Source organism: Gorilla gorilla, chromosome 11 (assembly GCF_029281585.2).
Source record: "Gorilla gorilla gorilla isolate KB3781 chromosome 11, NHGRI_mGorGor1-v2.1_pri, whole genome shotgun sequence".
Classification (NCBI taxonomy): Eukaryota; Metazoa; Chordata; class Mammalia; order Primates; family Hominidae; genus Gorilla; species Gorilla gorilla.
In genome coordinates this window covers 123548159-123564390 of record NC_073235.2, presented here as the reverse complement: position 1 = coordinate 123564390, position 16232 = coordinate 123548159, and the positions used below count along the sequence as shown (strand labels likewise).

The 16232-nt window shown below is 37.7% G+C and overlaps 2 long non-coding RNA genes across 5 annotated transcripts in view; one reads left to right on the top strand and one right to left on the bottom strand.

Annotated features, from left to right (window-relative positions):
• The window catches only part of LOC109025942 (uncharacterized), a 36815-nt gene extending 24117 nt beyond the window's left edge, over nucleotides 1-12698 (bottom strand). For 2 of the 4 annotated variants that reach the window (XR_008677811.2, XR_008677813.2), the window contains exons 1-2: nucleotides 12297-12698; nucleotides 1-90 (exon numbers count right to left, since the gene is read on the bottom strand). This is a non-coding gene — a long non-coding RNA (uncharacterized lncRNA). The remainder of the gene's footprint in view (nucleotides 91-12296) is intronic. The other 2 variants (XR_008677812.2, XR_008677810.2) reach the window with 2 other exon arrangements.
• Nucleotides 1474-14504, top strand: LOC109025930 (uncharacterized). The gene is made up of 4 exons (XR_002004886.4): nucleotides 1474-1631; nucleotides 1993-2425; nucleotides 13445-13512; nucleotides 14116-14504. It is a non-coding gene; the product is annotated as an uncharacterized lncRNA (long non-coding RNA).
• The last annotated feature ends 1728 nt before the right edge of the window (nucleotides 14505-16232 follow it).

Genomic DNA, 16232 nt, shown 5'->3' with positions numbered 1-16232 from the left:
CTTGCTTCATGCCCAAGAGGGATAAGCTGCCCTTCCAAAAGTGATACAACCAGACACATCCCCATCTGATACACAACCTTGAGAGATTGGCTATATTGAAAAGACACAAGTTGAAGTCAGCCTTGGCATCACATTAGAAAGAAACATTTCAATTACATTAACCAATTCTTCAACTCTACAACATATCTCCCATGGATCCAGCATTCCCAATATAAATATGCTGCAGATCTTACAATCTGGACACTCAGTTCACCTGGAGATCTAGCTCTGAGGCTCACTAAAATGCCTCAGAAGAGTTTTGGCCCAGTAGTAGACAGTTATATCAAGTATCTGAGGGTCAAGACTATATCAGTTGTAGACATCTTTCTAAGACCATTGAATCAAAATCTATGATCAGAATAATAATGTCTTATGTTTTCTTCTTTTCTTTCTTACGTTTTATTATTTTTTCCCTCTGGCTGTGTATGAGATAGAAAAAAACAATTTTTCCTTCTCTCACACTTAACAGAGCACAGGAAACTTCTGTGACCAGATGTTTGGGGTTTCTTCCTACTAAGCAGCAGTTCTGCAGTGGACACCAACTAGATGTCCTATAATTCAATTAAAATTCTGACAGTCACTATCTGAAGATAGCATTGGGTCCTACAGGTTAAAGGTTCCATCCTTCAAGACTGCCCACCACTTCAGGTGACACAAGTGGCAATTGTGACCTGTGCTTCTGACTGGCTATAAATGGCTCCCATGGCTGTCCCTCCTTGGGTTTGATAACTTGCTAGGACAGCTCACAGAATTCAGGGAAACATTTTTCCAATTTATTATGAAGAATGCGGATGAATGGCCAGATGAAGAAGTACATACAGAATGAAGTCAGGAAGGATCCCAAGCACAGGAGCTTCTGTCCCTGTGGAGTTGGAGCCTGCCATCTTCCCAGCACAGGGATGTGTTCATCAGCCCAGAAAGGGTTGCTTGAATTTCATTCAGATAAAGCTACATTCATTTCTCTTTTTGTTTCTTTCTTTCCCTTCTTCTTCTTCTTCTTCTTCTCCTTCTCCTTCTCCTTCTTCTTCTTCTTCTCCTTTTCTTTCTTTTTTTTTTTTTTTTTGAGATGAAGTCTTGCTCTGTCACCTAGGCTGGAGTGGAGTGGTTCTATCTTGGCTCACTACAACCTCCGTCTCTTGGGTTCAAGTGATTTTCCTGCCTCAGCCTCCCGAGTAGCTGGGATTACAGGCACCCACCACCATGCCCAGCTAATTTTTGTATTTGTAGTAGAGACAGGATTTCACCTTCTTGGCCAGGCTGGTCTCAAACTCCTGACCTCAAGTGATCCACGCACCTCGGCCTCCCAAAGTGCTGGGATTAGAGGCATAAGCCACTGTGCCCAGCCTACGTTCATTTCTTAGAAGTCTGAGATACTGGAATTCACTGGCTTGTAAGAAATTCTACGTTGCCTAGCATCTCCCCAGGTAAACAATGTGTTCTGCAATTTATCCCTGACTCTGGTCCAGATAGAAAATGAAACAGGATAACTTTTAGAGGCCTAATACAGCAGTATGTATTAACCAATTAAAGTAGTTCGAGGCAATAGAAGTTGCCTACAACCATAGAGACCGGCCATCAAAGGTGGAGCCTATGTAATTACTAAAATATCTTGTTTCATCTGGGAAAGCAATTTAGGAAGTAAAACAATTAATTAAGATGAACAGTCATCTGGTTATCTAAAGTCAGCCAAAATGATTCTTAGAGACAGAGTTTTGCTCTGCCTCCCAGGCTGAAGTGCAGTGGTGTGATCACAGCTCACTGTAACTTCAAACTCCTAGGCTCAAGCAGTACTCCTGCCTTGGCCTCCTAAAGCACTGGGAGCCACCATGCCTGGCCAGAACTGTTTTTTTGGTTATGCCTAGGTGAATCAAAAAAACTGAAACCAAGTAAGTCCTAAATGTTTCTTATAATGTCATTCATATTTCTTGCCTTTCTCCACTATTTGATTTGCAGGTACTTTAAGATGCTACGCAGCCATTATCCTGAGCTGACATGCAGCCGATTACACCATTTCTAAGACAGAAGTCCTCATGGTCACCTTAGTTCCTTTGGAAGCTGAGATTGACCAGAAGAGGAAAATGAGAATCACAATGACAGAGAAGCTGTAGCGTTAGCTTAAGGAGGAGGCACTCATTTAAGGACCAATCACTCTTCTACCTAGAGAGCAGAAGGTTCTGGAAAACCTTCAAAGACCTCCTCTTCTCTCCTCAATAACTCTTCCAGTCTGCTCAAGGGAAAATTGCCCTCCTTGGTAACTTTAGTCAATCAATTTACCCTAGGAGAAAATAAAATAAGATTTTCTATTTCATAGTCCATTTGCAGATTTTGCCTTTTGAAATTCTACCTTTCGGAGAGACAGTCTATATATGATTTAACTTCCTCTTAGGTGAGTAAACTTCAGCTGAGTTCTAGCTAAATTGCCTATGAGCCATTCTTTGACAACCAATATTTGAGTGGTCACTTTTTTTTGAGAAGTGTTTTGCGTGTTTTAAATGCATCGTTAGGTGATCCTCCCAGCTTGGGAACTAAGTACTCTTCTATGGCCATCTTCCATATAAAGAGTGAGGCACAGTACAGGTAAATAACCCGCCCAAGATTACTTAGCTAGTAAGTGTGGGACGTAGACCCAAGTACTCTGACCTCCAGAGCCAAGGTTTATTGGTTTTGTTTTTGTTTTTGTGTTTTTTTCTGATTTTTAAGCTTACTGCTTTTTTATTATTATTATTTTACCTTAAGTTCTGAGATACATGTGCAGAACGTGCAGGTTTGTTAAATAGGTATACATGTGCCATGGTGGTTTGCTGCACCTATCAACCCATCATCTAGGCTTTAAGCCCTGCATGCCTTAGGTATTTGTCCTAATGCTTAAAAAGTATAATATACATACACAAAAATGAATACATTACAAATGTACGGCTTGGTAAATTTTTACACATGGAACCCATATTAGTAGCCAGCACTCAGTTCAAGAAACATAACATTATCAACACCCCAGAAGCATTCCTGCTGCTTTCCTTTTAGTGCCTCCCCTTCCCTCCTGAAACACGATCCTAAACCAGCTAAATCACTATCATGGCTTCTACCAGCATAGATTATCTTTGCCTGTTTTGCACTTTGTAAATAATTGGAAGCATTATAGCATGTGCTCTTTTGTATTTGACTTTTTCAAATTCAGTATTTTATTGGTGAGATTCCTTGATATTTTTTATGTGGGTGCGTATTGTTCTTTTTTTTTTTTTTTTTTTTTTTTTTGAGATAAGGTCTCATCCTGTTGTCCAGGCTGGAGCGCAGTGGCATGATCATGGCTCACTGCAGCCTCAACCTCCTGGGCTCAAGTAATCCTCCTACCTCAGCCTCCCAAGTAGCTGGGACTACAGGAACGTGCCACCAGGCCCAGCTAATTTTTTTTTCTTTTTCTAGAGACAAGAGTTTTGCGTGTTGCCCAAGGCTGGTCTTAAACTCCTGGGCTCAAGCAATCCTCCAGCCTTGGCTTCCTAAAGTGCTAGATTACAGGCTTCCACCGCCACACTTGGCCTATTCATTCTTATTGTATAATTCCACTGTATGAATATATGGCAATTTCCTCATCCATATTAAAATTGATGGGCATTTGAGCCGTTTCTAGTTTGGAACTGGACTCCTTGCTTCTGCATATGCACTTAGGAGTGGAGCTGCTGCATACATAATAGGATCTTAATAGGATCTATGTGTGTTTATCTATAGAAGATACAAAGAGGATAAACCACTTACACCCCCATGAATAGTATACGAGAGTTCCAGTTGTTCCACATCCTTGTCAACACTTGGCATTAAATGTCTTTTACATTTTGGTTATTATGATGGATATTCAGTTTTATCACATTATGGTTTTCATAGGTACTTCCCTAATGACTAATAAATATGAGCACCTTATCATATACTTGTCATTTAATATCTTCTGTTTTTAAGCATCTATTCAAGTGTCTTTTGACTTTTTTTATTCTATAGTCTGTCTTTTTTATTATTATTAATTTGTTGGGATTGTTTATATATTCTGGATGTGACTTATTGCCAGATACATATATTGAGAATAACTTCAACTACTTTTGGGGCTGTATTTTTACTCAGTGATGTCTTGTGATGAACGCAAGTTCTTGATGTTAAAATAGATTTGTCTTTGATCTGTCTTTTTTTGTTTGTTTATAGTTAGGTCCTTTTGTGTCCTGTTTATGAAATCATTGCCAACACCAAGGTCACAAGAATGTCCTCCTGTATTTTCCTCTGAAAGCTTTATTGTTTCTCCTTCCACATTTAGATCTGCAATCCATCTGGAGTTGCATTTTGTATATGATACAAAATAGAAGCCAAGACACACGTTACTAATCCATGTGGATAACAAGTTGACCCAGCATTGCTCATTGAAAAGGCCATCTTTTCTATTCCACTCTAGTGTTGTTTTGGTGTAAATCATGTGTTTGCACATGTGTATTGATTTGTGGACTCTATTCAGTACTATTAGTTTGTCTTTCCTTGCACCAGTATAAAACTGCTATAATTACAGCCTGATTCAGTCTTACTGTCTCTTACTGTTAGTCTCCCAACTTTGACATTTAAAATAGTCTGGGTTATTTTCAGCACTTTTCATCACCACATGCATTTTAGGAAGACTTTTCCATTTTCTATTAGTATGATATGAAATCCATAGGTTAAATTTGTGGAGAATAAAAATATTTACAATGATGAGTTTTCTAATCCATGAACATATTATATTCTCTATTTATTTATGTCTTTAAAAATTTCTCCCAATAATGTTTTGAGTTTTCAGTGTGAATGTCTTAAACACTTGTTCATTTCTTGGATGAATGTGCACAAGATCAGTGTTATTTCTACCACTGCGTTTGGAAGAATCAGTGAAGCTAAATAACCCCAGAATTATTTATGTGAGGACGTTTTTAATAAGTTTCCATTTCTTACAAGAACTTTTTTGTGAGTTTTGGTAAGTCTTTTTTTAAAAGAATTTTAAAAACTTAATCCAAATTGTCATATTACTGCTACTCTTATTCTTAATAATATTTTGATGTCTACAGTGTCTGTAATGAGAGTCTCTTTTATTCCTGATATTGAAAATCTCTCTGTATTTTAATCTATCTTCCTCAAGAGCTACCATTTTGTTATCTTTTAAACAGACTTTTGCTTTGTTGAATCTTCTATGGTATATTTTTTTCTATATTTTTAAATTCATTTCTCTTTTTAATCTTTGTAATTTACTTTCTTCCCTTAATTTGCTATTTTTGTTGTCATGGCTTGAAATGGAGGCTTAAGTATTTTAGTCGTTTTATGTAATATGTACATTTCAAGCGTACTTTTTTCTAAGTACTCCTTCGGCTGCATTTTTTTTTTTTTTTTTTTTTTTTAGACAGAATTGTGCTCTGTCTCCAGGCTCAAGTGCAGTGGCATGATCTTGGCTCACAGCAACCTCCGCCTCCCTGGTTCAAAAGATTCTCATGCCTCAGCCTCCCAAGTAGCTGGGACTACAGGCGCAATGACCACGCCCAGCTAATTTTTGTATTTTTAGTAGAGACGGGGTTTCACCATGTTGGCCAGGATGGTCTCTATCTCTTGACCTCATGATCCACCCGCCTTGGCCTCCCAAACTACTGGGATTACAGGCGTGAGCCACCACACCTGGCCCTTTGGCTGCATTTTTGAAATGATGTACCACTCCCTTTAAAATTATCCCTATTTTTATTTTGTTTTCTTCTTTCACTCATGTTTGAATTGTAATGTTTAATGTTTTATTTACTGTTTAGGTGATTTGGGATTTCTAGTTGTTTAGTTCCAGCTTACTGCCAATATAATCAGAGAATATATGCTAAATTATCCCGAATTTTGAAAAATAATTGAGGCTTAATTTATGACTAACTATATGATTGATTTTTGTAGTTCTATGTGCTCGTGAAAAGAATATGAGCGCAATCATATTTACAAGAATGAGGCCAATTTTATTAATTTTCAGATCTTTGTAAATTATTTAGATCTTCCAAATCCTGGCTCATTTCATGTCTGCCTGCCCTGTCAACTGGTGGGAAAGGTGTGTTAGTCTTTCGCTGTGTTTGTAGGTTTCTCTACTGATCTTCTTTTATTCTATCAGTTTCACTTACATATTTTGAAGCTTTGGTATTGGGATTATGCAAATTACATTTATGATATATTCCAAATGTCTGTTTTTAACTCTAGTCATTATGAAATATCCCCCCTTACCTCTAGTATCTCTCCTTGCCTTACAGTCTATTTTTAGCTAGGTTAGTGTAGATTCTGTAGCTCTGTATCAGCATTTATAATGTCTGATCTTGCTCAGCATCATAAGCCACACATTATTGCAGTAACTTCTACATAATAACATCTACCAAATATTTGTGGAAGGAAAGAGAGTGTGAAGAAAAGTAGTATATAGATTCCCTGTAGTCTGGATCTGTGGTCTTTGGTTCGATATTAGGGTTATTCAGAGAAACAGAAGCAATAGGGTGTGTGTGTGTGTGCGTGTGTGTGTACGCAGATGTTCCTTGACTTATAGAATTACACCCCAATAAATCCACTGTAAGTTGAATGTATTGTGAGTCAAAAATGCATTTAACACACCTAGCCTACCAAGCATCCTAGCTTAGCCTAACTTATATTAAATGTGCTCAGAACACTTACATTACCCTACAGTTGGGCAAAATTATCCAACACTAAGCCTACTTTATAATAAAGTGTTGAATATCTTCTGTAATTTATTGAATATTATTCTAAAAGCAAAAGCCAGAATGGTTGTATGGGTACCACCATAAAGACAAACAAATTGTTAAGTTGAACCATTGTAAGAAGGGCACCAGCGAAAGAGAGAGAGAGAGAGAGAAAGAAAGAGATTTTAAAGAGTTGTCTGACAGGATCATGGAGGCAAACATGTCCAAAATCTGTAAGGTAGGCTGGAAGGCTGGAGGCCCAGGGAGAGTTGCACCTTGAGTACAGAGGCAGTCTGGTGCAAAAGTCTCTTTTCCTCCAGGAACATCAGTCCTTGCTTTATTAAGGACTTCAACTCAATTAGATAAGATCAACCCATATTATGGAGGGTAATCTGCTTTGCTCAATGTCTACTCATTTAACTGTTATTCTCATCTAAAAAATACTTTCACAGAAACATCTAAAATAATGCTTGGCCAAATATTTGGGTACCCCAGCCTAGTCAAGTTGACATGTAAAATTAACCATCAAAGGTCTGTCGAAATCTTGTTTTGGTAATGATATTGTCTGTATTAGTCAGGGCTCTCTAAAGGGACGAAACTAATAGAATAGATGTATATAGGAAAGGGATTTTACTAAGGAGAATTGATGCACATGATTACAAAGTGAAGTCCTACAACAGGCCATCTGCAAGCTGAGGGGCAAGGAAGCCAGTCCTGAGTCCCAGAACCTCAAAAGTAGAGAAAGTGCAGCCTTTAGTCTGTGACCAAAGGACTGAGAGCCCCTGGTAAACCACTGACATAAGTTCAAGAGTCCAAAATCTGAAGAACTTGGAGTCCGAGGGCAGGAAGTATCCAGCACGGGAGAAAGATGAAGGCCAGAAGACTCAGCAAGTCTGCTCTTTCCACCTTCTTTTGCCACTTTATTCTAGCCATTCTGGCAGCCGATTAGATGGTGCCCACTCTGATTGAGGGTGGGTCTCTCCCAGTCCACTGACTCAAATATTAATCTCCTTTGGCAACACCTTCATAGACACACCCAGGAACAATACTGCACATGATTCAATCCAATCAAGTTGACACTCTATTAACCATCACGTTGTCTTTGGAGTTCCAGCCACCACGGAGGCCAAAGGTTAGCCGGATTTGGGCAGAGGACATAATATTCCAAAATTCTTAAGTTTCTCTAAAAACCACTCTGTTACAAAACTGTTTTCACCCCTCAAGACCTCCCAAAAGATAATGTGAAAGTTGTCAGAATCAAAATGAAGTCACTAATGTTAGAAAAATCCTGACAGCTAGAGCTGAGGAAGGCTATGGAGAGTTCTCACTCATGTATACCTGACAACAAAAACTATCACAAAAGACTGCAAACAACACTGTCTTGTGAAAAGGCCATCACAACCTTACACAGAAAAGACTTCTGCAAGACACCTGCCTAACAGCTGCCTGTCCAACCTCAGACTGGCATCACCCTTGCTGTAGATCTTTGTAGTCAAGGATAATTATTTCAAAACAAGTATGCAATCCTCCTTATTTGCTTTAAAAACCCTTTGTTTTTCTTTCTTTCTTTCTTTTTTTTTTTTTTTTTTTTTTGAGGCAGAGTCTTGCTCTGTTGCCCAGGCTGGAGTGCAGTGGTGCAATCTCGGCTCACTGCAACCTCTGCCTCCTGGGTTCAAGCAATTCTCCTGTCTCAGCCTCCCAAGTAGCTGGGACTACAGGTGCACGTCACCACGCCCTACTATTTTTTGTATTGTTAGTAGAGATGGAGTTTCACCATATTGGTCAGGCTGGTCTCAAACTCCTGACCTCAGGTGATCCACCCGCTTGGCTTCCCAAAGTGCTGAGATTACAGGTGTGAGCCACCGCGCCCAGCCCCTTTGTCTTTCTTCACCAACCTGAATACACACATAGTTTACTATGGCATGCGTATTCACTTCAATGCACTATTCCCCAGTAAACATCATTTTCTTTTAGAGAGCCTCTCTTTGTTATTTAGATTGACAATGAAATATTATATCTACCAAAGTTAATGTATAAAGCATATTTAGAAAATAAAATATCTGCTCTTAACTATATTATTTTACTATTTCTCCTGGGCTATTTCAAACTTGACTAAGTCTTCCTCCCATCTCTGTTTGCATGTGCAGAAAGTACCCTGCTAGAGGGTCAGGGAACAAACAGGCCTAACAACGAGAGCTATAATCTCTTCTTTTCTCCAGAAGTATATCTCAAAATAAAAATAAAAATTATTCCCACTGTATTTTAAACCCATGGTTAAAGACCTCTCTTTTAAACTTGTCAATTCTTTTTAATAAAGAATACCAACATAGATTTAAGTCAACTTCTCCTGCCATGCAATTAGTGAGCTAAATTTGTGACATTGTAAAATGTTATTTTTTATATATATATGTGTGTGTGTGTATATATATGTGTGTATATATATATGTATATATGTGTGTATATATATGTATATATATGTGTGTATATATGTATATATATGTGTGTATATATGTGTATATATGTGTGTATATATATGTGTATATATATGTGTGTATATATATATGTGTGTATATATATGTGTGTATATATATATACACATATAGCTCAAAGTCATCAATCATATTCTAGGTATCCAGAACATTTTATTAATGTTATCATAAAAATCTAAGTAAAATTTATCAAAAGACATATTAATTTTAAATAGTTTTTGCTCAGTAGATACTAATCTCTCTTCAACTCCTATTTGTTGAAAGCCCTTAGGAAATTGAATTAGCATTTAACCACTTTCTGTTTTACATTAACAAAGGCTACTGAATTGCTAGAATGTACTCCTAACTAATCTATAATTTTCTTTTTCTTGAAAACCCAGATCAAAACTCACCTCCAGCCATTCCTAACTAATGACTCCCTTCCCTTTAACACACAAACACACACCTAACTAAGATTGTGTCCTCTGAACATTTGAGCTTGTTTATGTCTTCCTTTTTAAGTGCATTTATGTCCCTTTCACGTGTGTTGGTTTTCTTAATGCTCACTTGTAAATTAGGTACCTTTGAAAATCCCAATAACTTTCTAAATACCCTAAGGCTGTATTTAATACACCACAGTAGTAACATGCTGATAGCTCCCTAGTGGTTTCAAACAGTTAATGCAGCATCATAAGAGGCCTAATTTATTATTAGGGAGTAGTTCAGACACAGGGGAAATGTACTATGTAAGAAGTTTTCATGACTATAAATCAAAATCTCGAAGTATCTTTAATCCGGTGCTCCCTCAAATAACATGATAATTTATCTTTATACTTCTATATCAGTTTCTTAATAGTAGCACTATAGACATTTTGGACTGATCATTCGTTGTTGTGGGATAATGGGCTGCTGTAAGCATTACAGGATGTTTAACAGCATCCCTGGCCTCTACTTACTAGATGCCCATAGCACACTTCCTGCCCAGGTGTAACACCAAAAATGTCTCCAGACACTGGCACATGCCCCCTGGGGTCACGGGAAAAAAATCGACTTTCAGTAAGTCCCACTGGTGTACACCTTCCATCTCTATTTTAAAGAAATTAACAATTACTTTTGTTACAGGAAAATTTTTATTAAAGATCAATGCCATTAGAATTAATTAACTCAAATTTCTTGGCACTTAGAAGTTCCCTGCTAAAAAGGTTTTGAGATCATTCAAGGATGCCAATTTGAATAATCCATGGTCTTATTGGTTTAATATCACTAATACGGTCAAAGCAGCAACTTCAGACTAATCCAAAATCTCTCAGGCACTGATCTGATGCAGCTTAAATAGAGGCAGCTGCCAAAAACTTGGCAGTGTGTGTGAGAGACTCAAGATAAAAGAGTTATCTGCTCTTCCTGTCTTCTGGGAATGCTCCCTGACCTCCATGGGTAGAACCTCTCCGCCTTTTGCCAAATGATGTTTCACAGGAGAATTTAAATTTTAATTCTACTGGAAATATTTTAAAATGCTAATTTCATCAGGAATTCCTGGAATGACTACTGTCCTTAATGACTTGTTCTTAGCCTATACTCCTATCTCCTTCTTAAGCACCTCGCAGTGGGGACATTTCCCCCCCTTAGAACTATTTTTAAAATTTTCTTTTATTTGAAAGTCGTTTGTGATATTTAAATAACAACAACTCCCTTTATTTTTGCAACTCCTTTTATTTTTTTACTTAGTTCGTTTCACAAACACTTATGAAACATTTTCTATGTAATGTGGCAGCTCCCATTGTCACACCAATAAAAGATAATAAAATTAAGTCATATTCTTCCTGGCATAGATTTCTCTCTGTGCTTTGACAACTAAAACAGCTCAATGAGTAAATATGAAAAACATGTTCTAATTTTTCAGCGTTCTCATATAGAATGGGACAACTATAATGGGCAGATTAAAACTATTATTCTAAAGAACATTTTTGCTGTGATCTTTTTTATCATAATACATTACTGAATTATTTGGGCTGTACTATAAAAATGTCCTTATTTTATCAATTCAATTTTCCTGATGTTTATTAACTTATATTTCTATTTTTTTCCTCTAAAGCAACTTAGGCAGGATTGTCATAATACACAAAATATAATTGGGGAAGTTAGTTGTGTAACCCTCTTAATTATGGAAGACTCTGGTAGTCTGATCAAGAGGAAAGTGAACAGCATTTCTGGAATGTTGTTTCCATAGGCGTTCTGGAAAACAATCGCTCCTTTTCTTACTTCCTTTGAGACTAAAAGATAGTTGGGACTAGAGTTAGTTTTGTCATTCCTCTTCTCCTTGATGTGTTTGGACAAGTTTTTACATGTCATCATCGCTTGAAAAGGCTTAGAAAAAAATGCTTTACTATGGAATTGTGCCTTAATATGTGTTCACCATTTTGACTGCCTCCATCGTTTCCACTAAGAGCTCACCACTGGCTTATTCTCCAGCTCCACTTTCAATCTCCCCTTTGACTTTCTCCTGCTACTCCCAGAACCATATCTCAGTCTACTCTGCTGTTAGCACCTCCTTTCCTGGCAGTTATTTTCTCATTGTTCCAATTCCTCTCTTGATTCTTAGGTTTCTTATGTAACAAGTTTCTGTGGGCATGCTCATTGACTGATCTTCTCCAGTTCAACTCTATTTCTCACAAATTACAGACAACTCTACCTGTTTGAAATGAAAGGAAAGCACGAGGGGGAAAGGGAGCTGGGCTTATTGACATGCGGTCACTTACCCCATCCCCAGATGACTCCAACCTAGATTCTGAGCTGCAGTCTGCCTTCTGGACTCAGCAGACACAGGCCTGAAGAGAGTGGTCATTCAAGGCCTACAACCCTTTCATAAAAGGGGAGGATTCAATGATGATAAGGAAAAGGAAGGGAATTTAGCTCGTTATAAACCTATCATGGCAACTTGTTAAAGATTTTAACTGCTTCATATGTTGTGTTTTTATAATCTTGACACATCCTAGTATCATCTTATTCTACATATTTCTACCTTCTAAGAGAGAAATAAGAGAGACAAGTCATGCAAGCAAATTATCCTTTTTATATAATAACTTACCTAGGATGTCCCCTTAAAACTCCTGTTTTCCATGAAAGGCTGAAGAATCCTCTTTTAAACATTCCTGGGGAGTATTATATGGCTTCCCCTTCCTGTTAGATCCATTTCTGCACCCATTAGAGTAGGTAACCAGATGTGCCTGTCACATATGAATGAGGACAATTTGTAACCAAGAGAGAAGAAGGAGAATAAAGCACAGAAAACAGTTCCCCTATTAATTTGCACACATGCAGGTCTTGTCCAGATACCTAAAAAGCAATAGTTTCCCTTCCTGAAATCTCCAAGGCTATTGTGGTTGACCATGAGGTCAGGGGAAGGGCTAATTGCAAGAGCAGCTGTCATCGACCCAGAGAGTTAGCTGAAGAGTCAAGTACAAAGGCCTACTGATTCTCAAAACATGCCTCAAAGCACTCACTGGAGTCTCAGGACTCACTGTTAAGGAGATTAGTGATGGGTGAACCACAGACATGTTTAGGCATGTTTTCCCTTCTTATATTTAACAATACGGATAGTCACTTATATCCTAGATATATCTAACCTGATTACTATCCACCAGAAAGTTATGTCTAAATTTAATATTTAGCACAACAAAAAAGCCATTTTAAAGTACTTGTGCTGCCTAATTCAGGACTTAGCCTTGGTTATAGTAATATAATCAAGAATCTCCATTATTTCAATATGGTCTTAGCAATGAATATCCATAGCTATATTATTGTTGTATTTATTCTCTAACTGTACATAAATAGACAAGACTCTTTGTCTTAAATTAGGTAGAAGACATTGTCAGCCTTAAAATAAGAATTATTAGTTATTAAAATTATAAATCTGAAAGCTACTTAGAAAAAGTAAGAAAAAATTATGATCCACTGTGGAGAAGAAGCAGAATATATGAAATGTAACTAGGAAAATATGCATTTCCTTGGATAATAATGAGGAATATGAAAAAATGAATACTTAGTGTTTCAGGAATTAAGGAATACTGAGAATTTATTATCAGGATGTTCTTTAATATGATTGGTATATCATAATTTAAAAAAAATTAAATGATGACTTCCAGAAATGTTGGAGTTTGAGTCCAGCTTCTTCATGTAAAGGGGATCAGGAGAAATTCAGGAGTAATAGATTAAAAACTCTCTTTTCTTATTCAGCTCAATTCCAAAGATGAACAACATAATTACCTCAAATGAAACAGCACTCACAAAGGTTACATCTTGCTGTAAGTACACTTGTACTTACCCTACTCACAATGGTATGTGTCTGCAGGATAAATGGATGGTGATGCATATTTGTATATGGCATTTCAATTGTTTTCATGTGTTTGCAATGTGAATGAAGCAGTGTATCTCTTAAGGCGAGTAAACTCTCTCCAGCAATGAGAAATAAGACCTTTGAGAAGAGTCCGGGGTGGGGGTTCACATGACAGATAGTTAACCAGTTAGCATGCCTGGTCTGAATGCTTGGTAATCAAAAAGCACCTATACTTTCACCTAGAGCTCTGTGACACAAGTGTCTCCAGAGAGTAGAGAGTGATTTGTTCCACAACAGTTTCTCCTAGCTCTCCCAGCCCATGTATAGTATCTTGACCCAGCGACATTAACACATGTTAACTAGTGAATTAAAACCAGGCATCCATTCCCAGAACATCTGGCTTAAAAAGAATGTTATCATTAAGGCAAGGTAGGAAAAGAAGTCACAGATAGTCAATCATTCTATTATAATTACTAACAGCAGTATTGATACTAATACTTGCTATTAACATATATATTAATGAGTGCTTGCTCTGGTATCCCAAATTTAATTTTTGCTCTGATCTCTTCAGATTTGTCTTTGGGTATACAGCACTTCTTCATGTCTCTGCTGTTGGCCAAGACTGTTGGTCTTCACACTGTGTTCCCTGAGTCCCTACTCACTCCAGCCTCTACTTCGCAATTACAGCCTGGCCTCCCTGCAAAATGAAGAAAGTTTTCCAACACCACCATGGGGGATAATACTGGGAAAGCCACTGGCTTTTGCATGGCGCCACTGGAGTACGAACCCAGAGCTCCAGCACTCTCGAACTTCATCTCCAGCCCTGGCCTCATCTGCCCTTACTCTGAATTTGCTTCCCCTCCATTTCCCTGCCCTGAATTGTTTCTTCCTCTGTATTATCATCTCCTAGTCTCATTCTGCTGATGTTCCATTACAGATTAATAAAGGAGTCTCTCCATATCCTCTCTGTCCACGTACGCTGTGGACGGGGTCACCAGGAAGATGGTTCCTGGGTGATGAGAGTGTCCAGGATATTGTCTTCGGTGGACTAATGGCACAGGGACCTGAATAAGACACTGGGATTTACAAAGTGGAAAAGAAATCACTGAGGGATCCCTCAAGCCACTGAAAACATGTACCATTTGCCATAAAACAGCATTAAACATTAAGTCAACAGATTGCACATGAATATCAACAATCCTGCAAAAAAAGCCAGTCCCTTAAGAAACATCAAGATTGACAGTTGTCATCAGAGAAATGATGAGGACCAGGCCCTTCAGGGTACCATCTGGTGCTGTGAGTACCACCTTTTCCTCTCCTCTATGTTGGGAGTCTCTATTTTTTACCCAGTATCACTTCTCTATTTTTTTTTCTCTAACTTGGTGCTTTTCATCATTTTCTTCATTTAAAAAAATAGCAAACTATATTTTATTGATTATAAAGGAAGTAAACGATCTATGTAGAACATCATCTGTCACTACTCTGGAGCTGAGCTGGCTTCTGCATCCTCACTAGCTACACAGACAGAGTTGGACATTGATCCATGCCAAAAATACATGGCAGATTCTCAGACCACCACAAACCCATGGTAGTCTTCTTAGCCACACATGATTTCTGTGTAATTCTATCAATAATCTTTACATCAGATGCACAATGATCTCATCATAAACCCTTTTCTGCTACTGCCTCCTCCATTAAATTCACACTTCCTTGGATAGCAGTCCTCCTCACAGACATTATATTTGAGGTAGGAATTAATGCTATTTTTAAATACTCTCTTGTTGACCACTGAATTCCATTATGCTTCTCTTTCTCAGTTGGAAAATACTAGAATTTTTATTATTTTATTATCTGCCAAACTCAGCAGACCTTAAAACAAAGCATTTCATGAGGAATTCAACTAGTGGGAAAGCAAAAGTTATAATAATTATGCTATTTATAGCAAATGAACATTGCTCTTAAACATATAGACTTCATAAGCTATTATACCTCATGTTGTTTAGTATAACTTGAGGTATAGTTATTTACATAGTGGGTTATTTGGTTAGCATTAAACATTTGTTTTACATCAGATGACCTCAAAACGTCCGGAATAAAACCAACTCTTCACAACTTCTTTATATGATGTTATATTTACAAAAGGATATCATTCATGTTTAAATATTTACAGAAAACTTAAAATTCATGTTTATAACTTCGGAACATTGAAATAGAGAAATTTTTGATAAGCATACTCACGTACACCATTAAAAAAATCCTTAAAGTCTAAAACAGGGCATATATTTCTTTGTCTTCAAAACGTGTAATTGTTAGCCCTACTCCCACTATGGTTGTGGCTTCTCCTGGGAGAAGAGTTCCATTTGCCTTTCCAGTACAGTTCTTTCCCACGGTTTGGGAGTTAAGGATCCTAGTTTGGCCTCAGCCACGTAAAAACTCATGACGTGACAAGGTATAGTATATTGGGTCCTCAACTGCTTTCCTGTAGACTATTAAGAAGGCTCTACACGATTTCTACAGAAGTCTGGACATTCTGCTGATGCCTTTCTGGATTCTGTGTGTCCTAGCCTGACATTAGTAAACAACTCTTTGCTTTACTGGTAGCATTTTTTTTTTTTTTTTTTTTCTGAGAAGGAGTCTTGCTCTGTCGCCCAGGCTGGAGTGCAGTGGCGCGATCTAAGCTCACTGCAA